A 21,081-nucleotide genomic window follows, 5' to 3' on the forward strand; every position below is an offset into this window, starting at 1 on the left:
ATATCGCTAACGTATCTCAAAAAAACCAAGAACGCAGCAATTTGGAAGCACTAAAAGTACTTTTCCTATAACTACAAACGATGAAATTGATTGTAGTGAAATTCATTTTTTTGTAGTTCTTATAGTTACTCCGAAAATATAATACATTGTGCGGAAACCAAGCAATTTAAGTAAATTTGGTTTTTTTGTTTTTGAAATACGTTTTAAATCGTTTGTAGTTTTTCATACGAAAAACATTTTTTTTTTTGGTCCACAGGTTTCGGAGATATCGCTAACGCATCTCAAAAAAACCAAGAACGCAACAATTTGGAAGCACTAAAAGTACTTTTCCTATAACTACAAACGATGAAATTGATTGTAGTGAAATTCATTTTTTTGTAGTTCTTATAGTTACTCCGAAAATATAGTACATTGTGCGGAAACCAAGCAATTTAAGCAAATTTGGGTTTTTTCTTTCTGAAATATGTTTTAAATCGTTTGTAGTTTTTCATAGGAAAAAACAATTTTTTTTTTGGTCCATACGTTTCGGAGATATCGCTAACGCATCTCAAAAAAACCAAGAACGCAGCAATTTGGAAACACTAAAAGTACTTTTTCTATAACTACAAACGATGAAATTGATTGTAGTGAAGTTCATTTTTTTGTAGTTCTTATAGTTACTCCGAAAATATAATACATTGTGCGGAAACCAAGCAATTTAAGTAAATTTGGTTTTTTTGTTTTTGAAATACGTTTTAAATCGTTTGTAGTTTTTCATAGGAAAACAAATTTTTTTTTTGGTCCACAGGTTTCGGAGATATCGCTAACGCATCTCAAAAAAACCAAGAACGCAGCAATTTGGAAGCACTAAAAGTACTTTTGCTATAACTACAAACGATGAAATTGATTGTAGTGAAATTCATTTTTTTGTAGTTCTTATAGTTACTCCGAAAATATAATACATTGTGCGGAAACCAAGCAATTTAAGCAAATTTGGTTTTTGCTTTTTGAAATACGTTTTAAATCGTTTGTAGTTTTTCATACGAACCATAAATTTTTTTTTGGTCCACAGGTTTCGGAGATATCGCTAACGCATCTCAAAAAAACCAAGAACGCAGCAATTTGGAAGCACTAAAAGTACTTTTCCTATAACTACAAACGATGAAATTGATTGTAGTGAAATTCATTTTTTTGTAGTTCTTATAGTTACTCCGAAAATATAATACATTGTGCGGAAACCAAGCAATTTAAGTAAATTTGGTTTTTTTGTTTTTGAAATACGTTTTAAATCGTTTGTAGTTTTTCATACGAAAAAAAATTGTTTTTTTGGTCCACAGGTTTCGGAGATATCGCTAACGCATCTCAAAAAAACCAAGAACGCAGCAATTTGGAAGCACTAAAAGTACTTTTCCTATAACTACAAACGATGAAATTGATTTTCATACGAACCATAAATTTTTTTTTGGTCCACAGGTTTCGGAGATATCGCTAACGGATCTCAAAAAAACCAAGAACGCAGCAATTTGGAAGCACTAAAAGTACTTTTCCTATAACTACAAACGATGAAATTGATTGTAGTGAAATTCATTTTTTTGTAGTTCTTATAGTTACTCCGAAAATATAATACATTGTGCGGAAACCAAGCAATTTAAGTAAATTTGGTTTTTTTGTTTTTGAAATACGTTTTAAATCGTTTGTAGTTTTTCATACGAAAAAAAATTGTTTTTTTGGTCCACAGGTTTCGGAGATATCGCTAACGCATCTCAAAAAAACCAAGAACGCAGCAATTTGGAAGCACTAAAAGTACTTTTCCTATAACTACAAACGATGAAATTGATTGTAGTGAAATTCATTTTTTTGTAGTTTTTATAGTTACTCCGAAAATATAATACATTGTGCGGAAACCAAGCAATTTAAGTAAATTTGGTTTTTTTGTTTTTGAAATACGTTTTAAATCGTTTGTAGTTTTTCATACGAAAAAAAATTTTTTTTTTTTGGTCCACAGGTTTCGGAGATATCGCTAACGCATCTCAGAAAAACCAAGAACGCAGCACTTTGGAAGCACTAAAAGTACTTTTCCTATAACTACAAACGATGAAATTGATTGTAGTGAAATTAATTTTTTTGTAGTTCTTATAGTTACTCCGAAAATATAATACATTGTGCGGAAACCAAGCAATTTAAGCAAATTTGGTTTTTTTCTTTTTGAAATACGTTTTAAATCGTTTGTAGTTTTTCATACGAAAAATAAATTTTTTTTTGGTCCACAGGTTTCGGAGATATCGCTAACGCATCTCAAAAAAACCAAGAACGAAGCAATTTGGAAGCACTAAAAGTACTTTTCCTATAACTACAAACGATGAAATTGATTGTAGTGAAATTCATTTTTTTGTAGTTCTTATAGTTACTCCGAAAATATAATACATTGTGCGGAAACCAAGCAATTTAAGTAAATTTGGTTTTTTTGTTTTTGAAATACGTTTTAAATCGTTTGTAGTTTTTCATACGAAAAAAAATTTTTTTTTTGGTCCACAGGTTTCGGAGATATCGCTAACGCATCTCAGAAAAACCAAGAACGCAGCAATTTGGAAGCACTAAAAGTACTTTTCCTATAACTACAAACGATGAAATTGATTGTAGTGAAATTCATTTTTTTGTAGTTTTTATAGTTACTCCGAAAATATAATACATTGTGCGGAAACCAAGCAATTTAAGGAAATTTGGGTTTTTTCTTTTTGAAATACGTTTTAAATCGTTTGTAGTTTTTCATACGAAAAAAAATTTTTTTTTTTGTCGACAGGTTTCGGAGATATCGCTAACGCATCTCAAAAAAACCAAGATCGCAGCAATTTGGAAGCACTAAAAGTACTCTTCCTATAACTACAAACGATGAAATTGATTGTAGTGAAATTCATTTTTTTATAGTTTTTATAGTTACTCCGAAAATATAATACATTGTGCGGAAACCAAGCAATTTAAGGAAATTTGGGTTTTTTCTTTTTGAAATACGTTTTAAATCGTTTGTAGTTTTTCATACGAAAAAAAATTTTTTTTTTTGTCGACAGGTTTCGGAGATATCGCTAACGCATATCAAAAAAACCAAGAACGCAGCAATTTGGAAGCACTAAAAGTACTTTTCCTATAACTACAAACGATGAAATTGATTGTAGTGAAATTAATTTTTTTGTAGTTCTTATAGTTACTCCGAAAATATAATACATTGTGCGGAAACCAAGCAATTTAAGTAAATTTGATTTTTTTGTTTTTGAAATACGTTTTAAATCGTTTGTAGTTTTTCATACGAAAAAAAATTTTTTTTTTGGTCCATAGGTTTCGGAGATATCGCTAACGCATCTCAAAAAAACCAAGAACGCAGCAATTTGGAAGCACTAAAAGTACTTTTCCTATAACTACAAACGATGAAATTGATTGTAGTGAAATTCATTTTTTTGTAGTTCTTATAGTTACTCCGAAAATATAATACATTGTGCGGAAACCAAGCAATTTAAGCAAATTTGGTTTTTTTCTTTCTGAAATACGTTTTAAATCGTTTGTAGTTTTTCATACGAAAAATAAATTTTTTTTTGGTCCACAGGTTTCGGAGATATCGCTAACGCATCTCAAAAAAACCAAGAACGCAGCAATTTGGAAGCACTAAAATTACTTTTCCTATAACTACAAACGATGAAATTGATTGTAGTGAAATTCATTTTTTTGTAGTTCTTATAGTTACTCCGAAAATATAATACATTGTGCGGAAACCAAGCAATTTAAGTAAATTTGGTTTTTTTGTTTTTTAAAAAAAGGTTTTAAATCGTTTGTAGTTTTTCATACGAAAAAAATTTTTTTTTTTGGTCCACAGGTTTCGGAGATATCGCTAACGCATCTCAGAAAAACCAAGAACGCAGCAATTTGGAAGCACTAAAAGTACTTTTCCTATAACTACAAACGATGAAATTGATTGTAGTGAAATTCATTTTTTTGTAGTTCTTATAGTTACTACGAAAATATAATACATTGCAAAATTGGGAAACCCGAATACACCCGGTTGGGTATTCCAAACAATGATTTTTGCACAGCAAATGGGTTCTTTGAATAATTCTCTCGATTTAAATTACAAGCATATTAAAGTTTTTGAATGTGCAAGTAAATATTGTTGCTTACAATTCATATGTTCAAAAATAAAACAAACTTCATTTCAGCATACCCCTTCTAACAAAAATTATTCTTACGCTCAAGCAAATGTACGTACATACATATGTATGTATGCTTATATGTAAGCTAAGAAGTGTATGAACATGGTAATGTATCTGCTATGACGATCGTAGCGTATAAACAAACTTAGATATATATGCAAACACATACATATGTATATTCTTAAACTAAAGATCAACCAACACCCCACTTCACTCCACTTTACACCCACCTCATTGATACCAATATATCCAAGCATAAGCGAACATATGTATGTTTGTACATTCACATGTTCAAAAAAAAAAAAAAAAACTTCTATTCAACCAACCACTTCCAACAAAAATTATTCTTACGCACAAGCATGTGTACATACATACATATGTATGTTCAAATGTAAATCACAAAATCCTGAAAACTAGCTTCCTCTTTTTCATTCATAATGCTTCTTCTTAAGTTGTCCAAATTGGTGATGCAATTTGGCAATATGGCATTTGATAAAATCGTCAAAAGAAAAATGTTTGTGATTTTATAAATACCAACTTCGATGCATATTGAGGGCTTTCATTATAACGCGCATAACTACTTCCAAAACTAGGCACTTTTCCTATGAAATAATACCAATCCCTAATCGAAGTAATAATATGGTAGTAAAAAATGCAAATAAAGATGCGAGTATATTGCCCAATAAATGCCCAGTAACGTATTAGCAATATAATCTAAAAATTTTCATGCATTGTTCATATACATTTTTGCAAATAATTTTCCAATATGCCGAATTGCCGAGTTGGCAGAGCTTATGGAAATTTTAATTTGCTATTTGAAAAACCTGATCTTATTCTGTCGAAAAATTGTTCGCGCAGTCGAACAACCAAGTTTTCAGCAGCTGTGTTGCAGTTAATACATAAAAGTCGAGTTTTACCCGTTTCTGGCCCGAATTCGCACTGTGACGTCATATTGTATATGCTGACTTGTTTATCACATGTCAGTACAAAGTAAGAATTTTACACTATTTTCATAGATAAAAAGTAATAAATGGGAGGGGCGAAATGAATTAAAGTAATTTTGCCAAAAAAAATAACATTATGTCGCAAAAGAGCAATAAATTCCTTTATTTTAGTATTAATAATAAATTCGCCTTTTAGCTGTCAGTTGATTAAAGCTGCAAACGGCAACACTTTTAACCACCGACGACACATAATTTGGCTCGTGCCTATTTTATTTCGTTGGCTAATTGCTACGAGCATTCATATGCATATATATATGTCTGTATACGCGGATTTACATAAAGTCTTTGGTCGCTTTAGAACGTAGCAAGCGGCAAGTTTTTTTCTTCTTATCTCAAGACGCTGCCACAGCATCAAAGCGACCAAAGTATTTATTTATATCTGCCTTTACTTTGGAGTATTATTGAATATGTATGTATGTACATTTCTAATTTGGTTCATATTTTCATACATATATATTCAATGATACAATGCTCAAAAGCTGATCGACAGGCACAGGCTTCTGTGTACATATGCACATACGTATTTAAGGGTGGAATTGATGCTAGTCAAGTGCTCTTTGACTTGGCTTATCAAACTACAAATGATGAAATTAATTGTAGTGAAATAAATTTTTTTGTAGTTTTTATAGTTACTCCGAAAATATAATACATTGTGCGGAAACCAAGCAATTTAAGCAAATTTGGTTTTTTTCTTTCTTTTTGAAATACGTTTTAAATCGTTTGTAGTTTTTCATACGAAAAAAAATTTTTTTTTGGTCCACAGGTTTCGGAGATATCGCTAACGCATCTCAAAAAAAACAAGAACGCAGCAATTTGGAAGCACTAAAAGTACTTTTCCTATAACTACAAACGATGAAATTGATTGTAGTGAAATTCATTTTTTTGTAGTTCTTATAGTTACTCAGAAAATATAATACATTGTGCGGAAACCAAGCAATTTAAGTAAATTTGGTTTTTTTGTTTTTGAAATACGTTTTAAATCGTTTGTAGTTTTTCATACGAAAAACATTTTTTTTTTTGGTCCACAGGTTTCGGAGATATCGCTAACGCATCTCAAAAAAACCAAGAACGCAACAATTTGGAAGCACTAAAAGTACTTTTCCTATAACTACAAACGATGAAATTGATTGTAGTGAAATTCATTTTTTTGTAGTTCTTATAGTTACTCCGAAAATATAATACATTGTGCGGAAACCAAGCAATTTAAGTAAATTTGGGTTTTTTGTTTTTGAAATACGTTTTAAATCGTTTGTAGTTTTTCATACGAAAAAAAATTTTTTTTTGGTCCACAGGTTTCGGAGATATCGCTAACGCATCTCAAAAAAACAAAGAACGCAGCAATTTGGAAGCACTAAAAGTACTTTTCCTATAACAACAAACGATGAAATTGATTGTAGTGAAATTCATTTTTTTGTAGTTCTTATAGTTACTACGAAAATATAATACGTTGCAAAATTGGGAAATTCGAATACACCCGGTTGGGTATTCCAAACAATGATTTTTGCACAGCAAATGGGTTCTTTGAATAATTCTCTCGATTTAAATTACAAGCATATTAAAGTTTTTGAATGTGCAAGTAAATATTGTTGCTTACAATTCATATGTTCAAAAATAAAACAAACTTCATTTCAGCATACCCATTCTAACAAAAATTATTCTTACGCTCAAGCAAATGTACGTACATACATATGTATGTATGCTTATATGTAAGCTAAGAAGTGTATGAACATGGTAATGTATCTGCTATGACGATCGTAGCGTATAAACAAACTTAGATATATATGCAAACACATACATATGTATATTCTTAAACTAAAGATCAACCAACACCCCACTTCACTCCACTTCACACCCACCTCATTGATACCAATATATCCAAGCATAAACGAACATATGTATGTTTGTACATTCACATGTTCAAAAAAAAAAAACAAACTTCTATTCAACCAACCACTTCCAACAAAAATTATTCTTACGCACAAGCATGTGTACATACATACATATGTATGTTCAAATGTAAATCACAAAATCCTGAAAACTAGCTTCCTCTTTTTCATTCATAATGCTTCTTCTTAAGTTGTCCAAATTGGTGATGCAATTTGGCAATATGGCATTTGATAAAATCGTCAAAAGAAAAATGTTTGTGATTTTATAAATACCAACTTCGATGCATATTGAGGGCTTTCATTATAACGCGCATAACTACTTCCATAACTAGGCACTTTTCCTATGAAATAATACCAATCCCTAATCGAAGTAATAATATGGTAGTAAAAAATGCAAATAAAGATGCGAGTATATTGCCCAATAAATGCCCAGTAACGTATTAGCAATATAATCTAAAAATTTTCATGCATTGTTCATATACATTTTTGCAAATAAATTTCCAATATGCCGAATTGCCGAGTTGGCAGAGCTTATGGAAATTTTAATTTGCTATTTGAAAAACCTGATCTTATTCTGTCGAAAAATTGTTCGCGCAGTCGAACAACCAAGTTTTCAGCAGCTGTGTTGCAGTTAATACATAAAAGTCGAGTTTTACCCGTTTCTGGCCCGAATTCGCACTGTGACGTCATATTGTATATTGTTTATCACATGTCAGTACAAAGTAAGAATTTTACACTATTTTCATAGATAAAAAGTAATAAATGGGAGGGGCGAAATGAATTAAAGTAATTTTGCCAAAAAAAATAACATTATGTCGCAAAAGAGCAATAAATTCCTTTATTTTAGTATTAATAATAAATTCGCCTTTTAGCTGTCAGTTGATTAAAGCTGCAAACGGCAACACTTTTAACCACCGACGACACATAATTTGGCTCGTGCCTATTTTATTTCGTTGGCTAATTGCTACGAGCATTCATATGCATATATATATGCCTGTATACGCGGATTTACATAAAGTCTTTGGTCGCTTTAGAACGTAGCAAGCGGCAAGTTTTTTTCTTCTTATCTCAAGACGCTGCCACAGCATCAAAGCGACCAAAGTATTTTTTTATATCTGCCTTTACTTTGGAGTATTATTGAATATGTATGTATGTACATTTCTAATTTGGTTCATATTTTCATACATATATATTCAATGATACAATGCTCAAAAGCTGATCGACAGGCACAGGCTTCTGTGTACATATGCACATACGTATTTAAGGGTGGAATTGATGCTAGTCAAGTGCTCTTTGACTTGGCTTATCAAACTACAAATGATGAAATTAATTGTAGTGAAATTAATTTTTTTGTAGTTTTTATAGTTACTCCGAAAATATAATACATTCTGCGGAAACCAAGCAATTTAAGTAAATTAGTTTCTTTTTTCTTTTTGAAATACGTTTTAAATCGTTTGTAGTTTTTCACACGAAAAAAATTTTTTTTTTTGGTCCACAGGTTTCGGAGATATCGCTAACGCATCTCAAAAAAAACAAGAACGCAGCAATTTGGAAGCACTAGAAGTACTTTTCCTATAACTACAAACGATGAAATTGATTGTAGTGAAATTCATTTTTTTGTAGTTCTTATAGTTACTCAAAAAATATAATACATTGTGCGGAAACAAAGCAATTTAAGTAAATTTGGTTTTTTTGTTTTTGAAATACGTTTTAAATGGTTTGTAGTTTTTCATACGAAAAACATTTTTTTTTTTTGGTCCACAGGTTTCGGAGATATCGCTAACGCATCTCAAAAAAACCAAGAACGCAGCAATTTGGAAGCACTAAAAGTACTTTTCCTATAACTACAAACGATGAAATTGATTGTAGTGAAATTCATTTTTTTGTAGTTCTTATAGTTACTCCGAAAATATAATACATTGTGCGGAAACCAAGCAATTTAAGTAAATTTGGTTTTTTTGTTTTTGAAATACGTTTTAAATCGTTTGTAGTTTTTCATAGGAAAAACATTTTTTTTTTTGGTCCATACGTTTCGGAGATATCGCTAACGCATCTCAAAAAAACCAAGAACGCAGCAATTTGGAAGCACTAAAAGTACTTTTCCTATAACTACAAACGATGAAATTGATTGTAGTGAAATTCATTTTTTTGTAGTTCTTATAGTTACTCCGAAAATATAATACATTGTGCGGAAACCAAGCAATTTAAGTAAATTTGGTTTTTTTGTTTTTGAAATACGTTTTAAATCGTTTGTAGTTTTTCATACGAAAAAAAATTTTTTTTTTGGTCCACAGGTTTCGGAGATATCGCTAACCCATCTCAAAAAAACCAAGAACGCAGCAATTTGGAAGCACTAAAAGTACTTTTCCTATAACTACAAACGATGAAATTGATTGTAGTGAAATTCATTTTTTTGTAGTTTTTATAGTTACTCCGAAAATATAATACATTGTGCGGAAACCAAGCAATTTAAGTAAATTTGGTTTTTTTGTTTTTGAAATACGTTTTAAATCGTTTGTAGTTTTTCATACGAAAAAAAATTTTTTTTTGGTCCACAGGTTTCGGAGATATCGCTAACGCATCTCAAAAAAACCAAGAACGCAGCAATTTGGAAGCACTAAAAGTACTTTTCCTATAACTACAAACGATGAAATTGATTGTAGTGAAATTCATTTTTTTGTAGTTCTTATAGTTACTCCGAAAATATAATACATTGTGCGGAAACCAAGCAATTTAAGCAAATTTGGTTTTTTTCTTTTTGAAATACGTTTTAAATCGTTTGTAGTTTTTCATACGAAAAATAAATTTTTTTTTGGTCCACAGGTTTCGGAGATATCGCTAACGTATCTCAAAAAAACCAAAACGCAGCAATTTAGAAGCACTAAAAGTACTTTTCCTATAACTACAAACGATGAAATTGATTGTAGTGAAATTCATTTTTTTGTAGTTTTTATAGTTACTCCGAAAATATAATGCATTGTGCGGAAACCAAGCAATTTAAGGAAATTTGGGTTTTTTCTTTTTGAAATACGTTTTTAATCGTTTGTAGTTTTTCATACGAAAAAAAATTTTTTTTTTGGTCGACAGGTTTCGGAGATATCGCTAACGCATCTCAAAAAAACCAAGAACGCAGCAATTTGGAAGCACTAAAAGTACTTTTCCTATAACTACAAACGATGAAATTGATTGTAGTGAAATTAATTTTTTTGTAGTTCTTATAGTTACTCCGAAAATATAATACATTGTGCGGAAACCAAGCAATTTAAGTAAATTTGGTTTTTTTGTTTTTGAAATACGTTTTAAATCGTTTGTAGTTTTTCATAGGAAAAAAAATTTTTTTTTTGGTCCATAGGTTTCGGAGATATCGCTAACGCATCTCAAAAAAACCAAGAATGCAGCAATTTGGAAGCACTAAAAATATTTTTCCTATAACTACAAACGATGAAATTGATTGTAGTGAAATTCATTTTTTTGTAGTTCTTATAGTTACTCCGAAAATATAATACATTGTGCGGAAACCAAGCAATTTAAGTAAATTTGGTTTTTTTGTTTTTGAAATACGTTTTAAATCGTTTGTAGTTTTTCATACGAAAAAAAATTTTTTTTTTGGTCCACAGGTTTCGGAGATATCGCTAACGCATCTCAAAAAAACCAAGAACGCAGCAATTTGGAAGCACTAAAAGTACTTTTCCTATAACTACAAACGATGAAATTGATTGTAGTGAAATTCATTTTTTTGTAGTTCTTATAGTTACTCCGAAAATATAATACATTGTGCGGAAACCAAGCAATTTAAGCAAATTTGGGTTTTTTCTTTCTGAAATACGTTTTAAATCGTTTGTAGTTTTTCATAGGAAAACAAAATTTTTTTTGGTCCATACGTTTCGGAGATATCGCCAACGCATCTCAAAAAAACCAAGAACGCAGCAATTTGGAAGCACTAAAAGTACTTTTCCTATAACTACAAACGACGAAATTGATTGTAGTGAAATTCATTTTTTTGTAGTTCTTATAGTTACTCCGAAAATAAAATAAATTGTGCGGAAACCAAGCAATTTAAGTAAATTTGGTCTTTTTGTTTTTGAAATACTTTTTAAATCGTTTGTAGTTTTTCATACGAAAAAAATTTTTTTTTTGGTCCACAGGTTTCGGAGATATCGCTAACGCATCTCAAAAAAACCAAGAACGCAGCAATTTGGAAGCACTAAAAGTACTTTTCCTATAACTACAAACGATGAAATTGATTGTAGTGAAATTCATTTTTTTGTAGTTTTTATAGTTACTCCGAAAATATAATACATTGTGCGGAAACCAAGCAATTTAAGTAAATTTGGTGTTTTTTGTTTTTGAAATACGTTTTAAATCGTTTGTAGTTTTTCATACGAAAAAAATTTTTTTTTTTTGGTCCACAGGTTTCGGAGATATCGCTAACGCATCTCAAAAAAACCAAGAACGCAGCAATTTGGAAGCACTAAAAGTACTTTTCCTATAACTACAAACGATGAAATTGATTGTAGTCAAATTCATTTTTTTGTAGTTCTTATAGTTACTCCGAAAATATAATACATTGTGCGGAAACCAAGCAATTTAAGCAAATTTGGTTTTTTTCTTTTTGAAATACGTTTTAAATCGTTTGTAGTTTTTCATACGAAAAATAAATTTTTTTTTGGTCCACAGGTTTCGGAGATATCGCTAACGCATCTCCAAAAAACCAAGAACGCAGCAATTTGGAAACACTAAAAGTACTTTTCCTATAACTACAAACGATGAAATTGATTGTAGTGAAATTCATTTTTTTGTAGTTCTTATAGTTACTCCGAAAATATAATACATTGTGCGGAAACCAAGCAATTTAAGCAAATTTGGGTTTTTTCTTTCTGAAATACGTTTTAGATCGTTTGTAGTTTTTCATAGGAAAAAAATTTTTTTTTTGGTCCACAGGTTTCGGAGATATCGCTAACGCATCTCAAAAAAACCAAGAACGCAGCAATTTGGAAGCACTAAAAGTACTTTTCCTATAACTACAAACGATGAAATTGATTGTAGTGAAATTCATTTTTTTGTAGTTCTTATAGTTACTCCGAAAATATAATACATTGTGCAGAAACCAAGCAATTTAAGTAAATTTGTTTTTTTTGTTTTTGAAATACGTTTTAAATCGTTTGTAGTTTTTCATACGAAAAAAAATTTTTTTTTGGTCCACAGGTTTCGGAGATATCGCTAACGCATCTCAAAAAAACCAAGAACGCAGCAATTTCGAAGCACTAAAAGTACTTTTCCTATAACTACAAACGATGAAATTCATTGTAGTGAAATTCATTTTTTTGTAGTTCTTATAGTTACTCCGAAAATATAATACATTGTGCGGAAACCAAGGAATTTAAGTAAATTTGGTTTTTTTGTTTTTGAAATACGTTTTAAATCGTTTGTAGTTTTTCATACGAAAAAAAATTTTTTTTTGGTCCACAGGTTTCGGAGATATCGCTAACGCATCTCCAAAAAACCAAGAACGCAGCAATTTGGAAACACTAAAAGTACTTTTCCTATAACTACAAACGACGAAATTGATTGTAGTGAAATTCATTTTTTTGTAGTTCTTATAGTTACTCCGAAAATATAATACATTGTGCGGAAACCAAGCAATTTAAGCAAATTTGGGTTTTTTCTTTCTGAAATACGTTTTAGATCGTTTGTAGTTTTTCATAGGAAAAAAATTTTTTTTTTGGTCCACAGGTTTCGGAGATATCGCTAACGCATCTCAAAAAAACCAAGAACGCAGCAATTTGGAAGCACTAAAAGTACTTTTCCTATAACTACAAACGACGAAATTGATCGTAGTGAAATTCATTTTTTTGTAGTTCTTATAGTTACTACGAAAATATAATACATTGTGCGGAAACCAAGCAATTTAAGCAAATTTGGTTTTTTTCTTTTTGAAATACGTTTTAAATCGTTTGTAGTTTTTCATACGAAAAATAAATTTTTTTTTGGTCCACAGGTTTCGGAGATATCGCTAACGCATCTCAAAAAAACCAAGAACGCAACAATTTGGAAGCACTAAAAGTACTTTTCCTATAACTACAAACCATGAAATTGATTGTAGTGAAATTCATTTTTTTGTAGTTTTTATAGTTACTCCGAAAATACAATACATTGTGCGGAAACCAAGCAATTTAAGGAAATTTGGTTTTTTTGTTTTTGAAATACGTTTTAAATCGTTTGTAGTTTTTCATAGGAAAAAAAATTTTTTTTTTGGTCAATAGGTTTCGGAGATATCGCTAACGCATCTCAAAAAAACCAAGAACGCAGCAATTTGGAAGCACTAAAAGTACTTTTCCTATAACTACAAACGATGAAATTGATTGTAGTGAAATTAATTTTTTTGTAGTTCTTATAGTTACTCCGAAAATATAATACATTGTGCGGAAACCAAGCAATTTAAGTAAATTTGTTTTTTTTGTTTTTGAAATACGTTTTAAATCGTTTGTAGTTTTTCATAGGAAAAAACAATTTTTTTTTTGGTCCATAGGTTTCGGAGATATCGCTAACGCATCTCAAAAAAACCAAGAACGCAGCAATTTGGAAGCACTAAAAGTACTTTTCCTATAACTACAAACGATGAAATTGATTGTAGTGAAATTCATTTTTTTGTAGTTCTTATAGTTACTCCGAAAATATAATACATTGTGCGGAAACCAAGCAATTTAAGTAAATTTGGTTTTTTTTGTTTTTGAAATACGTTTTAAATCGTTTGTAGTTTTTCATACGAAAAAAAAATTTTTTTTTTTGGTCCACAGGTTTCGGAGATATAATATATATGTAATATATTTTCGGAGTAACTATAAAAACTACAAAAAAATGAATTTCACTACAATCAATTTCATCGTTTGTAGTTATAGGAAAAGTACTTTTAGTGCTTCCAAATTGCTGCGTTCTTGGTTTTTTTGAGATGCGTTAGCGATATCTCCGAAACCTGTGGACCAAAAAAAAAACTACAAACGATTTAAAACGTATTTCAAAAACAAAAAAACCAAATTTACTTAAATTGCTTGGTTTCCGCACAATGTATTATATTTTCGGAGTAACTATAAGAACTACAAAAAAATGAATTTCACTAGAATCAATTTCATCGTTTGTAGTTATAGGAAAAGTACTTTTAGTGCTTCCAAATTGCTGCGTTCTTGGTTTTTTTGAGATGCGTTAGCGATATCTCCGAAACGTATGGACCAAAAAAAAAATGTTTTTTCCTATGAAAAACTACAAACGATTTAAAACGTATTTCAGAAAGAAAAAACCCAAATTTGCTTAAATTGCTTGGTTTCCGCACAATGTATTATATTTTCGGAGTAACTATAAGAACTACAAAAAAATGAATTTCACTACAATCAATTTCATCGTTTGTAGTTATAGGAAAAGTACTTTTAGTGCTTCCAAATTGCTGCGTTCTTTGTTTTTTTGAGATGCGTTAGCGATATCTCCGAAACCTGTCGACCAAAAAAAAAATTTTTTTTCGTATGAAAAACTACAAACGATTTAAAACGTATTTCAAAAAGAGAAAACCCAAATTTCCTTAAATTGCTTGGTTTCCGCACAATGTATTATATTTTCGGAGTAACTATAAAAACTACAAAAAAATGAATTTCACTACAATCATTTTCATCGTTTGTAGTTATAGGAAAAGTACTTTTAGTGCTTCCAAATTGCTGCGTTCTTTGTTTTTTTGAGATGCGTTAGCGATATCTCCGAAACCTGTCGACCAAAAAAAAAATTTTTTTTCGTATGAAAAACTACAAACGATTTAAAACGTATTTCGAAAAGAAAAACCCAAATTTCCTTAAATTGCTTGGTTTCCGCACAATGTATTTTATTTTCGGAGTAACTATAAAAACTACAAAAAAATGAATTTCACTACAATCAATTTCATCGTTTGTAGTTATAGGAAAAGTACTTTTAGTGCTTCCAAATTGCTGCGTTCTTTGTTTTTTTGAGATGCGTTAGCGATATCTCCGAAACCTGTCGACCAAAAAAAAAATTTTTTTTCGTATGAAAAACTACAAACGATTTAAAACGTATTTCAAAAAGAAAAAACCCAAATTTCCTTAAATTGCTTGGTTTCCGCACAATGTATTATATTTTCGGAGTAACTATAAAAACTACAAAAAAATGAATTTCACTACAATCAATTTCATCGTTTGTAGTTATAGGAAAAGTACTTTTAGTGCTTCCCAATTGCTGCGTTCTTTGTTTTTTTTGAGATGCGTTAGCGATATCTCCGAAACCTGTCGACCAAAAAAAAAATTTTTTTTTCGTATGAAAAACTACAAACGATTTAAAACGTATTTCAAAAAGAAAAAACCCAAATTTCCTTAAATTGCTTGGTTTCCGCACAATGTATTATATTTTCGGAGTAAGTATAAAAAACTACAAAAAAATGAATTTGACTACAATCAATTTCATCGTTTGTAGTTATAGGAAAAGTACTTTTAGTGCTTCCAAATTGCTGCGTTCTTTGTTTTTTTGAGATGCGTTAGCGATATCTCCGAAACCTGTCGACCAAAAAAAAAATTTTTTTTCGTATGAAAAACTACAAACGATTTAAAACGTATTTCAAAAAGAAAAAACCCAAATTTCCTTAAATTGCTTGGTTTCCGCACAATGTATTATACTTTCGGAGTAACTATAAAAATTAAAAAAAAATGAATTTCACTACAATCAATTTCATCGTTTGTAGTTATAGGAAAAGTACTTTTAGTGCTTCCAAATTGCTGCGTTCTTTGTTTTTTTGAGATGCGTTAGCGATATCTCCGAAACCTGTCGACCAAAAAAAAAAATTTTTTTTCGTATGAAAAACTACAAACGATTTAAAACGTATTTCAAAAAGAAAAAACCCAAATTTCCTTAAATTGCTTGGTTTCCGCACAATGTATTATATTTTCGGAGTAACTATAAAAACTACAAAAAAATGAATTTCACTACAATCAATTTCATCGTTTGTAGTTATAGGAAAAGTACTTTTAGTGCTTCCAAATTGCTGCGTTCTTGGTTTTTTTGAGATGCGTTAGCGATATCTCCGAAACCTGTGGACCAAAAAAAAATTTATTTTTCGTATGAAAAAACTACAAACGATTTAAGACGTATTTCAAAAAGAAAAAAACCAAATTTGCTTAAATTGCTTGGTTTCCGCACAATGTATTATATTTTCGGGAGTAACTATAAGAACTACAAAAAAATGAATTTCACTACAATCAATTGCATCGTTTGTAGTTATAGAAATCACAAAAAAAATTTGGATTTTTTCAAAGCGGGTTCCAGCGTGATGCAGCTGCGTTATGTCGTCTTTTTTCCAGGCAACTCTAAATACATACATAAATAAATAAAATAATACATTGCACTTATCTATACATTAATTCATGATTTAAGCAGCTTATAACCATAGTTAATTTTTTGCTGGAAAATTGAAATTGAAATCTAAAGCGAAAAAAAGCCTACTTAGTTGAACATATTTTAAATAAGAAATATCATTATAAGATGCTGTTATCTGTTGACCAAGAAAACTTAGGCAAATGCGAAAGAAAAGGAAAAGCGTTGCTGGTTGCTAAACTATTAATACGAATATATAGAAAGTATATACCAAACCGAATGCCCTGGGTTCATACGCCGGACAAAGCAACATCAACATTTTAGAAAGAAGTTTATTCGAAGAAGAAAATTTTTATAAGCGGGCTAGCCCCTTCGGCAGTGTTTGGCAAGCACTCCCAGTGTATTTCTGCAATGAAAAGCTCTCAGTGAAAACTCATCTGCCTCGCAGATGCCGTTCGGAGTCGGCATAAAACAAGTAGGTCCCGTCCCGCCAATTTGTAGGAAAAATTGAAAAGGAGCACGACGCAAATTGGAAGAAAAGCTCGGCATAAAATCTCTTCGGAGGTTATCGCGCCTTAAATTTTTTTTATTTTTTTATTTATTTATCTAATATATAAAATCCTTCTGTCACGGTTTTAGAGGCTTAACTCCTCCGAAACGGCTGAACCGATTCTCATGAAATTTTGTGAGCATATTGGGTAGGTCTGAGAATCGGCCAACGTCTACCTTTTTTTTCGCTATGAGCCTAGGGTCTTGATATCAAAACGTGAACCCGGGTACCCCTGAAATGTGTTTATACAATATGGATATGAAATGAAAGCTGTTGATGAGTGCTATAGTACAGGATAATTTTCATACAACTGGGAGGCCAGGGTCTCGAGATATAGCCCAAAACGTGGACCCGAGTACCCCTAGAATGTGTTTATACAATATGGATATCAAATGAAAGCTGTTGATGAGTGCTATAGTATAGGATAATTTTCATACAACTGGGAGGCTAGGGTCTCGAGATATAGCCCAAAACGTGGACCAGGGTACCTCTAGAATGTGTTTATACAATATGGACATCAAATGAAAACTGTTGATGAGTGCTATAGTACAGGATAATTTTCATACCCCTGGGTGACTAGGGTCTCGAGATATAGCCCAAAACGTGGACCCGGGTACCCCTAGAATGTGTTTATATAATATGGATATCAAATGAAAGCTGTTGATGAGTGCTATAGTATAGGATAATTTTCATACAACTGGGAGGCCAGGGTCTCGAGATATAGCCCAAAACGTGGACCCGAGTACCCCTAGAATGTGTCTATACAATATGGATATCAAATGAAAGCTGTTGATGAGTGCTATAGTATAGGATAATTTTCATACAACTGGGAGGATAGGGTCTCGAGATATAGCCCAAAACGTGGACCAGGGTACCTCTAGAATGTGTTTATACAATATGGACATCAAATGAAAACTGTTGATGAGTGCTATAGTACAGGATAATTTTCATAGCCCTGGGTGACTAGGGTCTCGAGATATAGCCCACAACATGGACCCGGGTACACCTAGAATGTGTTTATACAACATGGATATCAAATGAAAGCTGTTGATGATTGCTATAGTACAGGATAATTTTCATACAACTGGAAGGCTAGGGTTTCGAGATATAGCCCAAAACGTGGACCCGGGTACCCCTAGAATGTGTTTATATAATATGGATATCAAATGAAAGCTATTGATGAGTGCTATAGTACAGGATAATTTTCATACCCCTGGGTGACTAAGGTCTCGAGATATAGACCACAATATGGACCCGGGTACCCCTAGAATGTGTTTATACAACATGGATATCAAATGAAAGCTGTTGATGATTGCTATAGTACAGGATAATTTTCATACAACTGCGAGGCTAGGGTCTCGAGATATAGCCCAAAACGTGGACCCGGGTACCCCTAGAATGTGTTTATATAATATGGATATCAAATGAAAGCTGTTGATGAGTGCTATAGTACAGGATAATTTTCATACCCCTGGGTGACTAGGGTCTCGAGATATAGCCCACAACATGGACCCGGGTACCCCTGAAATGTGTTTATACAACATGGATATCAAATGAAAGCTGTTGATGATTGCTATAGTACAGGATAATTTTCATACAACTGGGAGGCTAGGGTCTCGAGATATAGCCCAAAACGTGGACCCGGGTACCCCTAGAATGTGTTTATATAATATGGATATCAAATGAAAGCTGTTGATGAGTGCTATAGTACAGGATAATTTTCATAGCCCTGGGTGACTAGAGTCTCGAGATATAGCCCACAACATGGACCCGGGTACCCCTAGAATGTGTTTATACAACATGGATATCAAATGAAAGCTGTTGATGATTGCTATAGTACAGGATAATTTTCATACAACTGGAAGGCTAGGGTCTCGAGATATAGCCCAAAACGTGGACCAGGGTACCCCTAGAATGTGTTTATACAATATGGATATCAAATGAAAACTGTTGATAGGTGCTATAGTACAGGATAATTTTCATACCCCTGGGTGACTAGGGTCTCGAGATATAGGCCAAAACGTGGACCCGGGTACCCCTAGACAATGTTTTTACATTGTGGGTATGAAATTGAAGCTGTTGATGAGTGCTTTAGTACAGAGTAAGTTTTACACCGCTGGGTGACTGCGGTCTCGAGATATAAGCCTAGAATGTGTGCGTATTATGGATATCAAATGAAAGCTGTTAATGAGAGCTCTAAAGTTCATTGTTATATTCGATTTAGGCGCATCAACCTGGCAAAACTGATAAATATGCATGCGAATCCGAAATAAAGACAAGAATTAATAATACCCACATACCTATTTACATACGTCCAATTCGATTTGCCTGAAATTTCGTATATAAATTTGCCTATATTAGTATTTACGATGCTTTTTTCCGGGAAGTATACCAGAGACGGACTGTGACTGGGATTTGGACTAGGACTGCGACTGAGACTGAGACTCGGAGTGGGACTGGAACAAAATACGGGTGGTATATATGTCTGGGACTGGCAATAAGAGATGAAGAAAAAGGAGAAAAACTTGAGAGAAGAGAAAAGAGAGAAGGAGACCGAGAAAGAGATAGAATGAGACGAAGATGGAGATGAAGCGAAAAAGACGGAGGGAAGAGTGAATAAAAAGATTAGGAAAAAGCGTAGAAGGATAGGGCAGAGTTAGACGGAAAAAGCTTATTAAAATTTATGCAGATAGGCCAAATTTAGGGCAGAACAACGTCTGCCGTGTCTGCTAGTTTATTATAAAAATACCCAGCAAAATATTCCACAATTGTTTGTAGTGTAATAAAAAATGCGGATAGAGATACTACTTACTCTACTATAGTAGTGAAATAGTCTCGATATTATCATGACCTTGGCCCAAGGTGGTATCTAAAATAATCCAGAAGTTATCCTGGAATTGCCCATAAATTTCGCCGAAAAGTTTCGAAAATCTCCTTAAAATAGTCTTGAAGTTTTCCTGAAGCCATACCGAAACATTTACGAAACAATACCAAAATAGTCCAATAACAGCAATAGAATTCCATCCATTTCAAAATTCGACAAAGTCTTCTTATTAGTTGCTAAACACGCGTTCTCCTCCATACTGAATGTGATGATGTGTTCGCCTTTAATTGAATGATTTGTTATTTTCTCATTTTATAGAATAAAACGATAGTCCCTGTTTACTTGTATGAATCGTTAAGTTCCCTTTTTACTACCCTTTTTTCTTTTACTGAACATTTACGTATGTATTTATAAGTTTCGCTTTTATTCAGCCTTATATAAATGCCGTTTTTACCACCAAACTCTCATATATATTTGCCGTAACGCTTTGTGACAATACCTTATGCAACCCTTTTTTAATATGAGCTATAAGACGTATGCAATCCTTATTTAATATGAGCTATAAAAGTGTCCGGTTCTAAAAAGTACCCGCTTCTGAAAAAGTACCCGGATTCGGAAAACCGGTTCTAAAACATGCCCGGTTCTTAAAATGTTCCATGTCCTGAAACAGTGCTCGGTTCTGAGGAAGTACCCGGATCCAAAACAGTGTCCAGTTTCAAAAATGTAGGTACTCGTTTTTACAAAAAGTATCCGGTAATGGAATTTACCCCGTTCTAAAAAAGTATTCGGTTCTTTCCCTCGTTTTCTATCTCCACCACTCGACTTCTAATTTCACATCTCTATTTAGTTCCTATATATCCTTTGTAAATCGTTTCTTCCTCTCTTTGAACGAATTTCGGTATAAATGTCCCGTCATAGTATATGTGAATACTCTCTTCCCGTCTCTAGTTACTCAACATAGTAGTAAATGATGTTGACACATATTATCATCACGTATATGGTCTATTACTAGTAAGTATCCCATAACTTCAAGTGCGTTCTTTGGCCGAGTTGCTAGCTCGGCTCTTAAAAGTACCCGGTTTGAAAAAGTGACCGGTTATAAAAAATTTATTCGGCTGAAAAAAGTACCCCCTCTCTGAGAAATTACTCAGATCCAAAAATTACCCTGTTTAAAAAAAGTACGCGGTTCTTTAAAATACCATGTTCTGAAATAGTACTTGGTTCTAAAAAGTATCCGGATCCAATAAAGTATCCGGTTCTAAAAAAGTATTCGGTGCAAGTA

The 21,081-nt window shown here is 32.0% G+C and overlaps 1 protein-coding gene across 1 annotated transcript in view; it reads left to right on the forward strand.

Annotated features, from left to right (window-relative positions):
- Nucleotides 1-21,081, forward strand: part of LOC137234060 (protein rhomboid-like) — a 114,858-nt gene that overhangs the window by 64,711 nt on the left and 29,066 nt on the right. The window lies entirely within an intron of this gene.

This window comes from Eurosta solidaginis, chromosome 5 (genome assembly GCF_040869045.1).
Source record: "Eurosta solidaginis isolate ZX-2024a chromosome 5, ASM4086904v1, whole genome shotgun sequence".
NCBI lineage: Eukaryota > Metazoa > Arthropoda > Insecta > Diptera > Tephritidae > Eurosta > Eurosta solidaginis.